Source organism: Carcharodon carcharias, chromosome 19 (assembly GCF_017639515.1).
Source record: "Carcharodon carcharias isolate sCarCar2 chromosome 19, sCarCar2.pri, whole genome shotgun sequence".
Taxonomy (NCBI): Eukaryota; Metazoa; Chordata; class Chondrichthyes; order Lamniformes; family Lamnidae; genus Carcharodon; species Carcharodon carcharias.
This window is the reverse complement of record NC_054485.1, coordinates 105,109,461-105,127,974: the sequence shown is the minus strand read 5'-3', so window position 1 is coordinate 105,127,974 and position 18,514 is coordinate 105,109,461. Positions and strand designations below refer to the sequence as shown.

Sequence of the window (18,514 nt, the reverse complement as noted above, 5' to 3'; positions counted from 1 at the left end):
TATTCTGCCCTTTTGGGGGCATTATTATGAATTTATTTTCCAAATTCATGATTTTTCAAAGTATATTAACACTAAAAATGAAATTTTATATGTTTTCTTTGAACTACTGTTCCGAAGATTAAATCTATTCCTGCAGGAATAGGTATTGATGTTTAAAATGTTATATTTTACAAGGAAATTCCGTGTTCTTGTGCCGGATCATCCCATCATAGTCACTGTAGGTGAAGATGGTGTATTAGAGTGCCACTTGGTACCAGTTACATCTCTGGATAACCTGGAGGTTCGATGGTTTACATCGGACTCAGCTTCACCAGTACATTTATACACCCAGACAGGATCAACCTGATGTGCAGGCCAAAGCTTATCAAGAGAGGACCAAACTTTTTAAAGATTAATTTCTCCATGGAAATGCCTCCCTCAAACTGAAGAAGATAAAAGCATCAGATGAAAGAAACTATACGTGTTCCATTGACTCCAAAACATACTATGACAAAGCAGTGATAAATCTGAAAGTTGGAGGTTGGTTCCTCTAGTTGCAAACTACTAATGGTTGATGAGTATGAGGCACAATCGTCAAGTTTCAGCATTTTTAAAATTCATGAACAATTAGCAAGCTGTATGTTATTGGAAAATGAAAACCACAAAGAACTTGCTGGAAAGTTCAAGACTTTAGCAAATATTTTAAACTGCTATCTTTAGCCCAGATTGGAAATCTATGTCGCTCTTCAATTAAAATAAAACTCTGTGCCCTAGCGTACAGACAACACAGGGAAGAGAGAGGTTAAATTGGATACCACTCAGCCAGCATTCTGCCTGCAATTTGATCCAGTCAGTGGTACTCAGACTGCAGGCAGGCAGTGCAAAGATCAACCTCTGCTCAACTGTGCAGAGATTTATAGAAAAGTATATTGACACCTTAGACATAATCCCTCAGAGTTCAAACGTTGGACATGCTAATACTCCTGAGTTCAGGGAGTGCACAGTGTGAACACTCCCAAGTCCAAAGCGTGCACGTAGTAGGTTCCTTCGAAGGCCTGAACTGCACTAACAGAGTATGTTAACATTTCTGAGCTCAGACCACACTAGGCATGTGCTGCAATTAACTTTGAGCCCCTTCAAATATGTGACGCCACGAATTGGCATCATGTCATTCATGGAAATCTTTTATGCAGAGAAAGGTATCATCAGATAAATGTGTGTACAGAAGGGTAGCATCATCGGGTTGATTGATTACTGGAAGTACCCAGTCTGTGTCACTCAACACTCTATTTATGTAATTTAGTTGCACAGTTCCTATTTTAAATGTGATGAGGACAAAATTCATGGGCCTGATGGAGCATTTTGAAGGCACCTTTTTCTAGATGGTGCAAAATTTCAATGGGAAGGGGGAAGTTGCTTTGTGTATCCACAACTTGCTGGTGTCACCTGTCAATGGCAGGCTTTGAACTACCACAGCGAGTGTGCTCACTGCTGAACAGATTCAGGACAGACCAGGGCCCCTGTGCGGCCAGCCTCCACCACTGGGATCTCAGCACAAACCCCTTATGCACTTATGGAAAGAAGCAAACAATGTTGCACAGTACCGAGGTTAGTCCCGTCTACAGTCTAAGTGGTGGACTGATCACCTGAAACTTTGCAAACAAGGAGGCTATCACTTGGCTTCAGGGATTTGCATTCACTAAATAAATAAAAATAATAAATAACTAGTGTCAACCTTGAAAAGGTGATGCCAGAAGTCCCAGTACTTCCACTTGATTTACACCCCATAAGGAAATAAGGCTCTGTGACGTTGGAGACTTCTTTTCCAAGACAATATCCTGGGTATAGTGTGGTCCACAATGTGGTTTCTAATCAATATTTGATTGTGGACATTTGGAAAATTGCCCAGGTGGGTCCTGTCTTTGAGAAGTAGGATGAATCCAATCTGGTCAATTGCTACCCCATCAGCCTACTTCAAATCATCAGTAAACTGATGGAAGGAGTCATCAAAATGAATTCCACTGGTGAGGTGAGAGTTACTATCATTACATAAGGCAGAATTGAGCTGAGTGTGACCCCAAGGAGCCTGAGTAAAACTGAAGTCAATGAGGTAAGTTGAATACTCTCCTGTGTTTGGAGTCTTACCTGGTGACAGATGGAGGTTTTGAGGGATGGTGGATGGTAGAAGGAAATGCATGGTGGAAAACATGAAATCGTCAAAGTCAGAAGGTATAGGAAGAGTCACAGATGGTGTTGGGTACAGATTGGACAAGAGATGAGGTCAGAGGATATTAGTTCAATGGGACTAAAGTAATCCATCTCACAAGACAGTCCTATTGTTTATCATGGGGAAGAATTGGAAACTGGCTATGGGCTGGTGAACAATAAGAGTGGAAGCTTGGGAAAGAGTGGACGGTGGTGAGGAAGGTTTCTGAAAGGGTGAGTTTGATAACATTGGGAGATTATGATTTGGTGTTCGATTGTGGGTCATGGTCAATAGGAGGATAGGAATAATCAGCAGAGAATTGATGTTCATCCTCAGCCCATCAGAGTTCTTTCTGCCGTATAACATTAGTGCTCTCTTTGTTGATATGTTCGATGCTTTCTGGAATGGAACAGAGATCTACAAATGAAAAGGGAAATAAATTCAACAAACAAGAACTGCTGATATTACAGCAGCAGTTATTGACAAAGCGATTGGGTGAAGGCCAGATGAGGGAGTCCACCCTGACTTGGAAGTATATTGCTGTTCCTTCACTGTTGCTGAATCAAAATACTGGAACTCCCTTCCCAACAACACTGTGGGTATACATACACCACATGGACTGCAGTGGCTCAAGAAGGCAGCTCACCACCACCTTCTCAAGGCAATTAGGGATGGGCAATAAATGCTGGCCCAGCCAGCAACGCTCCTATCCTGTAAATTAATTTAAAAAAGAGAATGATAATACCGGAAACAGGAAAAGTAGTCTGACTCAGATTCACAGACAGATTCCTCGGGGTGAATTTTATGTAAAGACTAAAATGATTATGGGTTGTTGAAATTAAACATTTAAAAAATAAAAATGAGTAATAGGATTTAATCAGGAATTCTAACTAATTGCAGGTTTTGGACAGCGGCCTTTGATTCACTTGGAGGAAAACAACAAAGAAGGACTTCATGTTGTGTGCAAATCAGATGGATGATATTCTGAGCCAGTGATATGGTGGGTGAATGGGAATGGACAAGATGTGACAACCCAGTCAGAAACAGAATTCATAAAGGACTCCAGAGGCCTCATTACTATCCAGAGTCATACTAATGTCACAAGTGATTCAGTAAAGAGGTTTTCATGTTTCATGGAAAAACGGTTATTGAGCAAAAGATGAGAGGCCCATGTCCAGGTATCAGGTAGGTGAAAGTTTAGAAATCCTTTTATTAAAAGAAATATTTCCTAACTATATTTCTCCTCTCCTGAAGGCACTAACTCAGACAGGGTGTGGATCTGTGAGCGTTGGTTCTCCCTGGACCATACCCAAGGGGTAGTTTTCATATTTAAACCAAAAAGTTAGCACGCTAGTGATATCTGTGATGATGTGATGTCACCACACCCAATGTCACATTTCATATTCCATTAGTGGCCACTGGATAGAAATTAGGACCATGACACTGGGTATTGTGGTTTTGCAAGCCGGAGTATTGTTGTGTGATACAAATGTTTATGCATAACAGCACCTGGGATGGAAATGAATTTTAATTGGACACAGTTTTTAAAAGATGTATTCTTAACGTGGGATGTGGGCCTTGTTGGTAAGACCAGCACTTTGTTGTCCACTCCTAATTTCCCTTCAACTGAGTTTGGCTTGCATGGCTATTTCAGAGGGCAGTTAAGAATGAATCAGACCAGGTAAGCATGGCAGTTTTCCTGGCCCAAAAGGAATCAGTGAACATTGGGTTTTTGCAACAATCAATGATAGTTTTGTCATAACCATTCCAGATTTTACAAATTGAATTTAAATTCCACCATCTGCTGTGGTGGGATTTGAACCTGTATCCCCAGAGCATTTGCATAGTTTACTAGTCTAGTGACATTACCACCATGCTGCAGTACCACACCTTATAGCAGGACCCTTTTCCACCACTGCCCCTTCCCCTTCCGCTTTCCCCTCCCTCCCGAATGTGAAAGGGACAAAGAGCACTTTGCTTTTACTCTAGAATGATAAAGACCAGTGTCTGTGTCTGTGAAATTCCTTTCTTCGAGGTTGTGGGGGGAGGCAACAGAGTTCCTCCTGGTGTCTGAAATTTTGCTAGAAGTAGAACATTTCTACCACCAACACCAGCTCTCCCTTCACCAGAACAGATAGTACTGGTAAGTTGACAAAAAATATAAGAAATTCAGCGTCTACCTCACGCCCCAGTGCATGATTGCAAATAACTTCTAACTGGAATGAAAGTCCTTCAAGGTAGCAGCAAGATGCTGTTCGGAAGTTCCCCATCCCTGATGGTGCAATGCCCCACTAATGTTTAGAAATGACATCTGAGCTCACCCTGCCCTACATGTAAATGATCCAAACCATGGGTTTCACCCTGTCACACACATTCTAACAATGGAACAGAGTTCTGAGGTAGGCCATGGTCACTTATTTTTCATTTACCTAGACTGCTCTCATTCAATGCTGACAGCTAGAAATGCACATTCTTTAGTTCATTGCAAGACGGATGACCCAAGTTGTGAGAGAGAATTGTAGCAAAAAGGAAAAAAATTGCATGGGTGGAGACCTCTCGCCTCTATCAATCTACTCAGTTTACAGAAGGAGAAGCAGCTTCATGAATGGCATGCCTCTTTGCCAAAGCACGAGGATCTAGATTAAGCAGCTCTTGATGAATAAGCCTGGTAGACAACATTAGACTTGTACACTGAGAGCATCAGAGACTTTGCACACCTTTCACCAGGTTGAAGACACTTCTGCTGAACATTCCAGTTCATGGGACCAGTATATATCCATGCTGTGGGTCAGGAGGATGTCAGCAATGTCCCTTTCATTTCATTTCATGGTAAAATTTTAGTTTCATATTTTGAAGAAAACCTGGCAACAAAATAGTTTGTATCAGTAAAAGTGACTATGAAACTGTTCAGTTGTCAGAAAATCCCACCTGGTTCATCAATATCCTTTAGGAAAGGAAACCTGTCATTCTTACCCTGTTCAGCATGTGTTTGGTGTTGGACTAGAATTAATGTGGCTGACACTTCATAGCCCTCTGCAAGCTGCTCAGTTGCCTGGAACTGATAGAAAGAAAACCAAGAATAAAAATGGATGGGCCTCTTGCCTGCAATCTGGATATTGAACTAATAGATGACAGAGGTCCACCTTATCTATCAATACAGTGTAGTCCTCCTTACTAACATCTGGGACTTCTGCCATGATTGGGAAAGATGTCCTAAAGACCAGTTAAGCAGTGGCCTGATAGGTCAACAATGAGTATGAGTTTATCAGCCAACATTGGCTCCTCCATTACGATTTCTGGGTATGTCCTGTCTGACATTCAGGACAGATCCAGCAGAGATAGTGGTCCAGTAATATACAGTCAGAAGGGAACTGACATTGAGAGCTCACAACATTGACTCAGAACCACATAAAGTCTAATGGTTCAGATCAAACATGGGTAGCAAAACCTCTTGCTGTTAGCATCCGCCCTTCCTCAGATGTTGTCAACAGTCCTATCGAGGTTCACTTAATCACAATAACTGTTCACTGGTGCTAATTGTAAGTTTGTCCAGAATCAGTTGGTTTCAGACCTCAAAGCAAGAGCTAAATCCCTGTGGTGAAGTGAGAATGACTGACCATGATGTTAACTGACCATGGGCCTAAGGAGGCTTCGTAAAACTGAAACCAGTGGAGGTTGGAGGGAATCTCCCCTGTACTGGACTCATAACCACAATGATCTTCCATTGTGTTACCTGTTGGTGATTAATCATCTCAGCTGCAGGGTATTACTGCAGCAGTTCCTCAGGGCGACATCTGCTTCATCAGGGACCTTGCTGCATCATAATGTCAGAAGGGGTTGTTTGCTGGTGGTTACATTGCTGTAAGTTGCAATTCTTCAGCTAATGAAATAGTCCTGCATTCAGCAGGAGCTAGGAACACCAGGTTTGGTCTAATTTGTGGTGTGAATGTTACTTGCTACTTAACTTCCAGACAAACAGTGACCAGCCTCACCACCTTCATTTGATATTCAATGGAATTACCATTGTCGAATACCTCACTATCAGCATCCTGTGGGTCACCAATGACAAGAAATTCAACAGGATTAATCACAAAAATACTGTAGCTACTTGCTGCAGAATACCCAGCCTCTGAGCTGCTCAAGTGTCCAATCTTCTGTTTTCCCCACAGTTTTTCTACCACTACATTTCACAAGCCAGGAGTGTGCTGTAATGCTGTCTCCATTCCTGGATCGATACAGCTGCCACAAACTTAAGAAGTCAGTAATATCCAGCACAAAACGGCCTGATTGGCACCACATTTAACACCTCCTTCCATCATTGCCATACTGTTGCTAGATACCTGCCAAATCTACGACCAAGGGCAACAGGCACATGGGAACTGTATCACCTCTAAGCTCTGCTGTTAAGCTTTTGAACTGCTGATTTTCTTCTACCTATGAAGAAATCTGAGGAGACTCAGCAGAAGGTACACTGGTGCTGCTGTTCTGCAGGAGTGTATAATCCTCAGAGCTGTCTCCTGTTTACTCAGGAAATCAGGGTATTGTTGCCACTGAGCTGCAGGAAAATGGGCCTTATGGGGATTACTAATATTTCTTTATCCCTGCAAGAAAGTGTCCTGAGTTTGCAAAGTATCTTGCTCTTACAACATGGTGCACTGGAAATCTTGGATACACAGGAACATATAGGAACACAGGACTTGGAAGCAGAAGTAGGCCGTTCGGTCCTTCAAGCCTACTCCATCATTCAATAAGATCATGGTTGATCTGGTTGTGGTCTCAACTCCACTTTCCTCTCTCCCCCATAACCCTTGACTCCCTTGTCTATCAAAAATCTATCTGTTATCCTTCCTCCTGTAACTTGTCATTTCCACAATTTGTTCGCAATGTGAGAACAGAGTGCTTGTCACAGAGTGACTTGTTTGACAACTATTAGAGAATTGACAGTCTGGCTTATAGGTGACTCCAGACCCAGAGTAATGTGGTTGACCCATAAATTCAATGACCCAATCTTTACTGATCTCTGGGTTAGAGAATTCCGCACATTAACGACACACAGAGAAAAAGATTCTCCCCATCTCAATCTTAAAAAGGGGACCTCTTCTTCTTAAATGGTGTCCCCTACTTGTAGTCACCCCCACATGTGGAAATATCCCCCCAGTATCTACTCTGTCAAGTTCCCTCTCATTCTTCTAAACGCCGATGGATATAACCCCAACCTGTTCTGCCTTTCTTCATGGGATAAGCCCTTCATCCCAGGAATGAGTCGAGTGAGCAAATACCTGGTAACGAATATACAGTATTTATTTCTATCAACATTTTTATCATTCTGTAATGTTTTCATTTTATCATTTACATCAGGCCAGTCAACTCCTGTACATTTAAAGTGATGTGTAAGCCTCTTGTGTTCTCTGGGGCATAATCAGATTCCAACAGCTGCCACTCACCAAAGGCTGCTCTGAATTGTTGAGAAATCCTCTCTGAGGTCACTGCAAACAGGGTCTTGGATTCTGCTGTTAGCCCTATATTTTGCTGCATGTTTTCAGAAAGTCTTTGCAGTGACTTTTGCAGTAAGTCTGCTAGTTTTCTTTCCATGACAGGGCTGAGGTCATTGGCCAAATACCAGAACCTTACTACTTAGTTTGAACAAACCAAATATGGGACAAAGACCCCTTATGATACCTTCCCCTGTTGCTGCAGTTGAGTGGGATCCCAGTATTTTAAATGACTCCTCCACCTCTTCAGTTAATTGGTGAATACCTGTTACCCCTCCCCCTGTAACTCATCATTCCTGCGATTTGTTTACATTGTAACGGAGTGTGTGATACAGAGTGGCTTGTTCGACAATTATTAGAATTCACAGCCTGGCCTACATGTGACTCCAGACCCATAGCAATATGGTTGACTGTTAACTGCTCTCTGAAGTGACCTAGCAAGCTACTCAGTTGTACAAAGTAGTTACAAAAAAGTCTGTCCATTATCTACAGGGCACAGTCAGGAGTATGATGGAATACTCTCCCACTTGCCTAGATGAGCGCAGCTCCAACAACACTCAAGAATTTGACACTATCTAGGATAAAGCGGCTCACTTTTTCTGCATTCCATCTACTACTTTAAACATTCACTTCCTCCACCACCAGAACACAGTGGCAGCAGAGTGTACTATCTATGAGATGCTCTGCAGCAACTCGCCTAGACTCCTTCGATAGCACCTTCCGAATCTGTGAGCTCTACCAACTAGAAGGACCAGGGCAAATGCATGGAAACACCACCACCTGCAAATTCCTCTTCAAGCTACACAACATCCTGACTTGGAACTATATTGCCATTCCTTCACTATCACTGAGTCAAAATCCAGGAACTCCCTCACTAACAGCATTGTGGGTGCACCTGCACCTGATGAACTGTAGCTGTTCAAGGCGGCGGCCACCTTCTCAAGGGCAGTTAAGGATGGGTGACAAATGATGGACTTGAAAATAACATTTTCTGGTCACCATTGGAAAATATTCAAACAGGAGATGGAAATTACATAAATCGAATAAAATTCCAATAAAGGAGAAAGGGAGTCTATTGAAGCCTGGGATCAAATGGAGGAATTGGTCTGTTGGACCTGGAGCCCTTTAAAGGCGAACCTGACCTGGTTTCCATCTCCCACTCAAACATAGAATTCTGTTTGAGGAACTGGATGGTGATCAAGAGAACGAGCCCAGGCCAATAGTTCACACGAAATAAACTGACAGGTAAAAGGCTGAACCCAGTAGATTGTTAAGACCAATGCACTTGGTAAAGCTGAGTTATTTAAAAATCCCAGAGGGAAGCTTTAAACCACTGTCATAACCTATAATTTTAAATGTTATATTTGCGATGCAACTCTAAATTCAGGAATCAGACCACTAGTTCTCAAGAGGTTTTATATTAAACTAGATTAAACATTTTATTAAGTTGCAACACATTAAACATGGCTACAAGTACTACCATCATAACTTTTAACAAATTCCGAAACTAATCTCCATTAAGGCAACAGCAACCTATAGACTTAACCAAACACCAGGCAAAGCATTTTCACTTTACAAATTCAAAATGAGGTTCTTATCACCTTGGTTCCTGTGGAGCTAATTGGAAGCTTACAGCTGCTGTTGATCTCACATTGCCTCTGCCCTACACACACAAAACTGCTGAAGTTATACCTAGCACCGCTCATTGAATGTAAATTCTCATTGTATCACCAGAATCTTTGAACTCTACCTTTTAACAATAAAACCCCTTTCATAGTAGCAATTTTATATACACATATTGCTTGGTATCTGCTGGCTAGGTGGTAGTTTTCACCCCACTTCTTGCAGCCTGCAAGGAAATTGATCCCAGCTCTGTTTAGATGTAACCCTTCCAGGCTGTACAGAGCTGTTCCCAATGTCCCAGGACTCTAAAGCCCTCTCTCTTGCTCTACGCCTCCAGCTTGTACAGAGTTGTTCCCAATGTCCCTGGAATCTAAAGCCCTCTGTCCTGTACTACCTCTCCAGCCACACATTCGTGTACTCTATACTCCTATTACTATCCTCACATGCACAAGGCAGTGGTCCAGAGATTACTAACTCTCGAGGCGCTGCCTGCCAATTTCCTTACTAGCTCCTCAAATTCTGACATCCTCTTTTCAATCTACAAGTAAAGTACCTCAAATCCGGCTATCCGAAAGCTGGCGATGTCCGAAAACCAGATGCTTTTTTAAGCAGGCCGTGCAAGGATACCCCATGGGGACAAATGCATAATTAAAAGTTTAATAATTTAAGCATTCAGCCCTCAAAAGATTTGTATTATTCTGCTAGTTTTAGTTAATTAATTGACCACAGATCTACAGTAGAGAGCAAAATTCCAAATGTGCCATCTGGCCAGTAATAGAATAAAGAAGAAAATGAATGCTTCCATGTAGAATGGTGTGCCTGTCGGTTCCAGTCGGAGCCACCCTTGACCCCACCCAACCCAGCTTGGCCCATCCTGAACTTTAATCACAACATTGTGCAAGTCTCACCATTAGTGTCCTGCTGCAGGTATCGGTGATGAATGAAAGTACTGTATAGCAGTTTCCCCTGTTACTGACAGGTAAGCAGCATCTATAACCACCCAGATCTAACATGACCTTTAGAATAAAAAGAAGCAACATAAAGGGAAATAGTCAGACTTTCAGGCCAAACAAGGCACAAGGGCGGTATGTGCACATAGGAGCAGATGTATTGCAACATGCATGAGGTTGAAGCCAACCATCACCTCCACTTCGAAAGCCAGCAAGATCGGAAATCGTCACAGATTCCTGAGGTTGCTGGTTTTGTGAGACTCGATTTGTATGTCATTGGTAGTGATGGAGACCACAATCTGACTGTTCACCTTCCACCCTCAGTGTGCTCTGCCGCTGTTAAGTGACATCCTTGACCCTGGCACCAGGAAAGCAACCTGGATTTATGTCTGCGGCTGCATAGGTGCCTGTCTGTTCCCCCAACTATCAAGTCTCCCATCACTATTGTTCTTCCAGTTTTCTTTGTGACCCCTGTACAACTGAGCCAGTTGTGATGTCATTGATTTGGTTCAGGCTGCAACCCGCAGATAAATCACTAATTTCACCTGCATCCAGAACTGAATACTGGTTGGAGAGTGAAATATACTCAGGAGACTCCTGCACTACCTACCTGTTTCTTCTTAAGTGCTGGTGGTTATCCATGCATTGTTTCTCTGCATACGCTTAAGCTGTGGGGTGACCACATCGATAAACATGCTATCCATGAAGCGCTCAGCATTGCAGACATGCCGCAGTGACGCCAGTTACTGCTCATGCTCTGAAACCCAGAGCTCGAGCTGCTTCAGCTGATGACAATTCCTGTACTTAATGGTTATCCAGGGCACAGGAAGCGTCCTGGAATTCCCATATAAAACAGGATGCGCAGTACATGGGTCTGAGCTGCCCTGTCATTTCTCTATTAGACATAAAACTTACTACTTTAAAAAAAGATTCACCAGCTGCTCACTTCTTATCTGCTGATATCACTTGAATATTGGGAGGTTAACTGAAATGTTTTACTTAACATTAATTACCTAAAAATAATTCATTTTTACAAATTACACAGCTGCTCGGGCAAAATTCCTAACTCTGGATAAAGGGAAATGCAGCCACATTACTCACCAGCCAGTCAAGCACTAACATCCCTGTGATGTAACAGTTCTCCAGCATCTGACCTGCTCTTGGAGCCCCAGTGTTTATATGGCTGGTCAATGCTAAACCCCAGGATGTTGACAGTGGAAGATACGCAATGGTAATGCAATTGAACATCCAGGAGAGATGGTTAGATTCTCTTGTTGGTGATGGTCATTGCCTAGCATTTGTCTGACATGTATGTTACTTCCTATTTCTTAGCCTAAGCCTAAATGTTGTCCAGGTCTTGGGCACTGACTGTTTCTGCTGCCTGTGTTCTGACTTGCACCAAGTCCCAGTCACCTGACCCAAGTCCCCAGTGTTCACTGATCTTCACTGGCATCTGGTTAGGCCATAGCTCAATTTTAAAATGTTCATTTCCAAATCCCTTCATGGCCTTGTCAGCTCCCTATCTCTGTAATCTCCTAAAGACCTACAAGCCTCAGATATCTGTGTTCCTCTAATTCTGATCTGAAACAGCAGAACATTCCAGATCAATGAATTCTACAAATTTATTTCATCATTCTACCAGAAACTGTAATATGTTGTGGCATCTTTATATCTGTTTTGCATGATTTCTCTTTTTCTTTACACTTCTGTGCTACTTCTGCAACCCTAATGCATCCCTGATTTTAATTGCTCCACCATTGGTAGCTATGCCTGCAGTTGGCAAGGCCATAATCTCTGCAGTTCACTCCCTAAAACTCTCCACTTCATTTTCCTCCTTTAAAAACTTCTTAAAATCTTGATTTTTAACCAAGTATTTGATTATCTCTCCAAATATCTCCTTATATGAGTCAATGACATTTTGTTTTATAATACCCTTATGAAGGGCTTTAAGGCGTTTTATGATGTTCAGGGTACATTACTTGAGTGTTAGAATTTTAAAATGTGATCAACTATTTATTCATATTATCAGACACTTTCTTAAGTAATCTGTTTTAAGAGTTTAATTTTGGAGTTGTGATCTATTTGTAGACCCCATATTCTTTTATAGGGTGTGGCAGTAGCTGCAGAATCTCTCACATTAATACATTCCTGTGTTCTTGACTTGCAGAATTGCTGTTTTGTACTTTGGAAGGTAAAAGCTATTTAAGAACCATTTCTGGACTCTGATTTACAGTGAATACGAAAATTCCAGTTCCATAGTGTGAGAGCCCTGGAATTTTGAAGATAGAGTTCTACAATCCCATTTGTTTTTTTATGAAAAGCCTACCCCACTGGCTTTGACTATTTTACATTCCTGTGAACCTCACACCTTGTTAGGTTAGAACTTCCTGCTGTAGTCCGCAATTACTGGGTGGGGCAGTGGGTTAGATGTTGACCTTTCACCTTTGGGATTGGATGGTTCTGTGGGTTAGGTGTCAATTTTCATTTTTGAAACAGGTTGGTGCGTTGTGTAAGATATTGGTAGGTTTTGGAATGTTATATCACAGAACCATCAACTTTTCTTTGTTTTTCTGCCTCCGCATAAGTCCTCTCGTGTCCTTTTACCTTTGGGTCTGGATAGTGCAGTGGATTAGATATTATCCTTTTCTGGTGTAATGGGTTAATTCTGTTCTTTCTCAATTAAGAGTTTTGCCAACATTATGTAATTATCTTTTGTTGTTTGTTCTTGAAAAATACACTTCACGAGGGGGAGAATACTGAGTGAAACAGCAGAATATCCCAGATCAATAAAACCGACAAATTTATTTCATCATTCTACCAGAAAGAATAATATATTGTGACATCTTTTTCTTTGTTTTGCATGTTTTCTCTTTTTTCCTTTAGACTTCTCTGCTACTTTTTCGGGAGGAGGGGTTAGAGAGATTTTTCTGATTAGTTAATTTTCCAGAGACAACTGAACTTGAGCAGAATGGGACGCTCCTGCTCAATTTTCTCTTCCTCCTCCAGATATCCATCCTAAAATAGAAAAAGAGGTCACACACCACACCACAATTTGACTGTCAGTCCAGGGTAATGTTGTTACAAGGAACCCCTTTAAAACATGCTCGAAACAGGTGAAAGTGACAGCTGACAGGTCGAGTTCAGCTGACAGGTTTTCACCTCCCAGCTTGTCATTTGCACAGAGTTAGTGGGTAATAATTGTGGGCTGATCACATGAGATGTAAATACTGTAAACCTTTCCCAATATTTCAGTCTCAATTTTCAATCTGCAGCTCAGGCTTTTCATTGAACTTAATGGAATAATTATTTTCAGATGAACAGAGCTTTTAATCCAAAATGAAATCAAAGAGTGCAGGTAATACTCAGCAGGTTGGGCAGCATCTGTGGAGAGAGAAACAGAGTTAATGTTTCAGGTCAATGACCTTTTGACAGAACAGGAAAAAATTTGAGATGTAACAGGTTTTAAACCAGGCCAGAGGCAGGAAAAGGGGAGGTGGGGAAACAACAAAGGGGAAGACCATGATAGGGTGGAAGACAGGAGAGACAAAGTGATAAAAGGGACAATGGTGTAAGGCAAAAGGAGATGGTAATGGACAAGGAAAGAAACTATAGATGGGCTGAGAGGAGGTGTAAATGGGAAAAGCAGAATCATCACCAACAGCTGCCCTGTTAAAAACAAATGGAGGCAGAGGGTTTAATCTGAAATTGTTCAACTCAATGTTGAGACTGGAATGCTGAAAAGTGCCTAAGATCATTTAATCCATATTGTTAATCATTGGATTCTCGCTGTGATGACAGCTGTGAACCCAGTTGTGATGGTGCAGTCTGAGTGAGGGGATTGCTTGTTCCCAATGTGTGAAAATACATTTGATAGTTTTAACTGACAGTCAGTAAGAAGTGTGAGATATTAAATATTCTTGTTCCATGCAGGTTACGGCAAAATGAAACTAAATTGTGGTAAATACAGAACCATGGTACAATTCAACTAAACTGGCCCCTAATTTATAAAAAAACATTGAAGGACAGTTCCTGAATATTTCAGTGCCAATACTTGAAAGAGCTCATTGAGCTGCTTTATTCCAACTGTTTTATCTTTGCTGAAATGTTGTTTCATATGAACATAAAAGTTATCAGTTAATGTCTATACTTTACAAATTAACCATGCATTTGTGAATATATTTAGTGAAGCCATTGAAAATTTAGGAGTACATTCACATTTGTGAATATATTTAATGAAGCCATTGAACATTTAGGAGTGCATTCACATTTGTGAAGCCGTTGTATTGCAAGTACATTTTGATTGCTCGATGCTTGTGGAATGAGAGCATTGATACATCCAGGTTTCTTGACATGATTGGGTCAAGAGGTTGAGACAACTTGTTGTTCTTGGTTTCTGGAGATTAGTTGTGTAGGGGAATGGGGCAGAAGGTTCTGTGCCACCAGTTCCTGTTAGTTGGGGTCAATTCCCTTTCTGATAAATGGGTGGATTGATGTGCACGGAGGGGCAGTGCTGATCGATTCTGCAAAATCGGACCCGAGACTGCCCGACATTTTTCCCAGTTCAATCTCCTGTTCTGATTGGGAAATGTTCCACATGCAGTTCAGGCACAGCATTTCTTCATTTTATTATTAATCCCTACTCAATGACACCATGGGGTTTGGGCTGGGGGTTTAAATGACACCATTGGGTTTGGGCTGGGCGTTTACTGTTTGAAAAGTTCAAGGACTGTGGCTCTCAGTTACCATGTGACCTGCCCCCCTGGGACAGTCAGCATTTCCAGTGTTTCCTGCTGTTGTTTGATTCTCGGGGCTAATTTTAACTCTTCCCCTGTGGTGGGAACAGTGTGGGTGCGGGATCGAGATAGTGATGGGGGATTGATTACACAGTGTTCTTGCCCCATTTCCACCTCCACCAGTTTCAGGTTTGGGAATTAACGCCCAATTTTCAGGTACCGGAAGGCCACCTGTCCCAGAGGAGTGTGAGCCTCATTTAAATGGAAAGATTGTGTCTGGGTGATATGAGGATGAGCATGTCAACCATGGGTTGACTAAATATCGAACGGTCTCAAACTTGTCAAGATGAGCTAGTGGTAGCAGGGATCAAGTTCAGGCAAGTCATTTCCTTTTTATTTTAAAGATGCCATGTCGGTCTGGAGATAGGGCAGCAATGCTCCTCCTGGCCCCACAAAGATACATTGGGTCTCCTCAATAAATTCCAGTGACCATCTACTGATTTTAAACAGTTATAAATCTAATGTTAAATTTAACAAACAATAACAAAGGACAGGAAGAGACTAAATGGCCCATCAATTCCTGTTCTCTCAGCGTAACTTCTACAATGACCCCTTGACCCAACCTGCCAGAGGCAAAGAAAAAGCCTTAGGCCATTTTGGAAGAAACTGGAAAACTCTCCATCTGTCAGATTCAGGCCTGTTCCCCATTGTGACCTGATCTACCCATTTTCCTAATCTTAAACATTCCCTTTCCTGTGTCAGGCTGATTTCTGAACTGGATGATTGAGAAACTGTTATTCTCTGCTTCCAGCCACCTGTACCCTGACACCACATCAACAGATAAAATAGACCCGACAGCTCACATTTTTATAGCACATTTTACACAATGAATAGTTTTACAAGGGGGCCTCAGTGAGGGGCAGGTATTAGGGAATGTGCTTCAAAACATAATGGTAGGTTTTGAGGTTTTTGAAGGTGGAGAGAGTTGCAGCAAGAGGGGAAGATTGAGTAACAGATTGTGGGGACATGATGACTGAATGCTCTATTAACACTGAATGAATGTGGCAATGGAGTTGAGGGTCTGAATACATGGGAGATTGGAGTAGGAAAAGCTGAAGTTGAAAATGACTGCGGGGAGAGAGGATGAAGACCTGGAGCATAAGGTAGGGACATTGACAGATGATGGTACAAATAGTGGAATTAAATTGTGTCAGCCCCCCGATAGGTATCTCCAATGTCAGCCCCCGCCGTCCCCCCACCATCAACCAGCTGTCATTCCCTATCCTTGTTTCCCTGCAGTGACCTGATCGACCCCCCCACCAGTCACATCCAGCCAGCTTCAGGCAGGAGTCAGCATTGTCACAGACTGAAGAGACCCCGCAGTTAAAAGCTCCTACTCTTGAGAAGACAAACAGATCTCTGCCTGTTTTAGCTCCTGCCTCCACCCAGCTCCTGTGAGAAAGAGGGAATCAGTCAGAAGCACTTGGCTTATGCAGGAATCTTGCTTCTTCCCAATCACTGAGATTGGGAGCAGATATACAACAATTAATTAAACAGGAAAAAGAGATCAGGCTCTAGGAGAGCAGGAATGCAGCATCTCTGTGTTCAGATGTTTCTTTAAACGTAGAAAGTCTGCGTGACTCTCCACCCTCCTCCCCCCGACCCCCACCCCACCTCCCCCAGTGAGTCTTTCTTCTGCCCCAACTCCCAGCGAATCTTTCTAATTCTCTGCTCTTTCTTCCAGTTTCTGTGAAGCTAGATTTAGACACAGCAAATCACTGGCTTCAGGTGTCTGAGGATCGGAAGAGTTTGAAATACATCAAGATTAAGAGGAATCTCCCAAACACCAGGAAGAGATTTAAAAACAGATTCTGTGTATTAGGATCAAAGGGATTCACATCGGGGAGACATTACTGGGAGGTGGAAGTGATGGGAAATCGAGGCTGGAGCCTGAGAGTAGCCGCAGAGTCAGTGGAGAGGAAAAGTGTGGTCAGACTGAGCCCAGAGACTGGATTCTGGACCATTGAATGGATTGAGCATCGGTTTAATATAAACTCCTCTCCTGAATCCCATCTCCCTCTCCCTGCTGGTCAGATCCTCAAGCAGATGGGAGTTGATCTCAGTTATGAGTCTGGGACAGTTTCATTTTACAGAGTAGACACCAAGTCCCATATCTACACATTCACTGGGAATAAATTCATGGAGGAACTTTATCCCAACTTCCGGACTTGGGATAAAAATCAGTGGATGAGAATCTGCTCTGATTCTGATCTGGATCTGGAAAAGAGGTGGGTCTCGGGGTGGTCACAGCATCCATGATGTCACAATGAGTTGATCCAGAGATTAGGGTCAGGAGCAGAGGTCAGGGGTTGGGGGTTAGAAACCACCAATGACAACAGGTTGTTGTTAAATGTATCTTTAATTTCCAAATTATACATTGTTAAATCCCAATCAGACTGTAACTGAAACCAATACAAATATAAATTTCAGAGGATTAAAATGAGAATTGAATTAGATATCTTGTGCCGCTCCTTCCTTCACTGACTCCCTGCTTCAGTCAGTCAAACCGTCCAGTCCCATCCTCCATCTCGTCACCTGTTTCCCAGTTTGTAGCTGTGATTTCTTCTGTATTTCCATTTCTCACTCTGCACCCAGAACATGAAAGCCTGAACGGGAAATCCAGATATTGAAGGGTGAAAATACTGCGTTTCCATGGCACTTGGAAATTTTCAATTTTCCCTCTTAAACTCCCTCACTTCCAGCTGACAGTTCCCCAGAGATACTCTTTCTACACTCCCTCTCAGTTTAATACTGATGCCACACAAGTGCCAGGCAATGACCATCTCCATCAAGAAAGAACCTAACCATGTTCCCTTGACATCCAATGGCATTGCCATCACTGAATCCCCCACTATCAACATCCTGAAGGTTACCATTGACCAGAAATTGAACGGGACTAGCCATATAAATGCTGTGGCTACAAGCGCAGGTCCGAGGCCAGGAATCCAGTGGTGAGTAACTTGACTCCTGACTCCCTAAAATCTATCCACCATCTACAAGGCACAAGTCAGTGTGTGATGGAATATTTTCCACTTGCCTGGATGAGTGCAGCTCCAGTAATACTCAAGAGGCTTGGCACCATCCAGGACAAAGCAGCCCACTTGATTGGCACCCCTTCCACAAACATTCACTCCCTCCACCACCAACGCACAGTGGCAGCAGTGTGTACCATCTACAAGGTGCACTGTAGAAACTGACCAAAGGTCCTTAGACAGCACCTTCAAAGCCCACAACTGCTGCCATCTAGAAGGACAAGGACAGCAGATAGATGGGAACACCATTGCCTGCAGTTCCCCTCCAAGTGACATACCATCCTGACTTGGAAATATATCACCATTCCTTCACTGTCACTGGATCAAAATCCTGGAGCTCCCTCCCTAACAGTACTGTGGGTGTACCTACACCACATGGACTGCAGTGGTTCAGGAAGGCAGCTCACCACCACCTTCTCAAGGGCAAGAAGGGATGGGC

The 18,514-nt window shown here is 42.5% G+C and overlaps 1 pseudogene; it reads left to right on the top strand.

The window, feature by feature from the left end:
- The first annotated feature begins 157 nt into the window (after nt 1-157).
- LOC121291308 lies at nt 158-17,904 on the top strand (annotated as a pseudogene).
- The last annotated feature ends 610 nt before the right edge of the window (nt 17,905-18,514 follow it).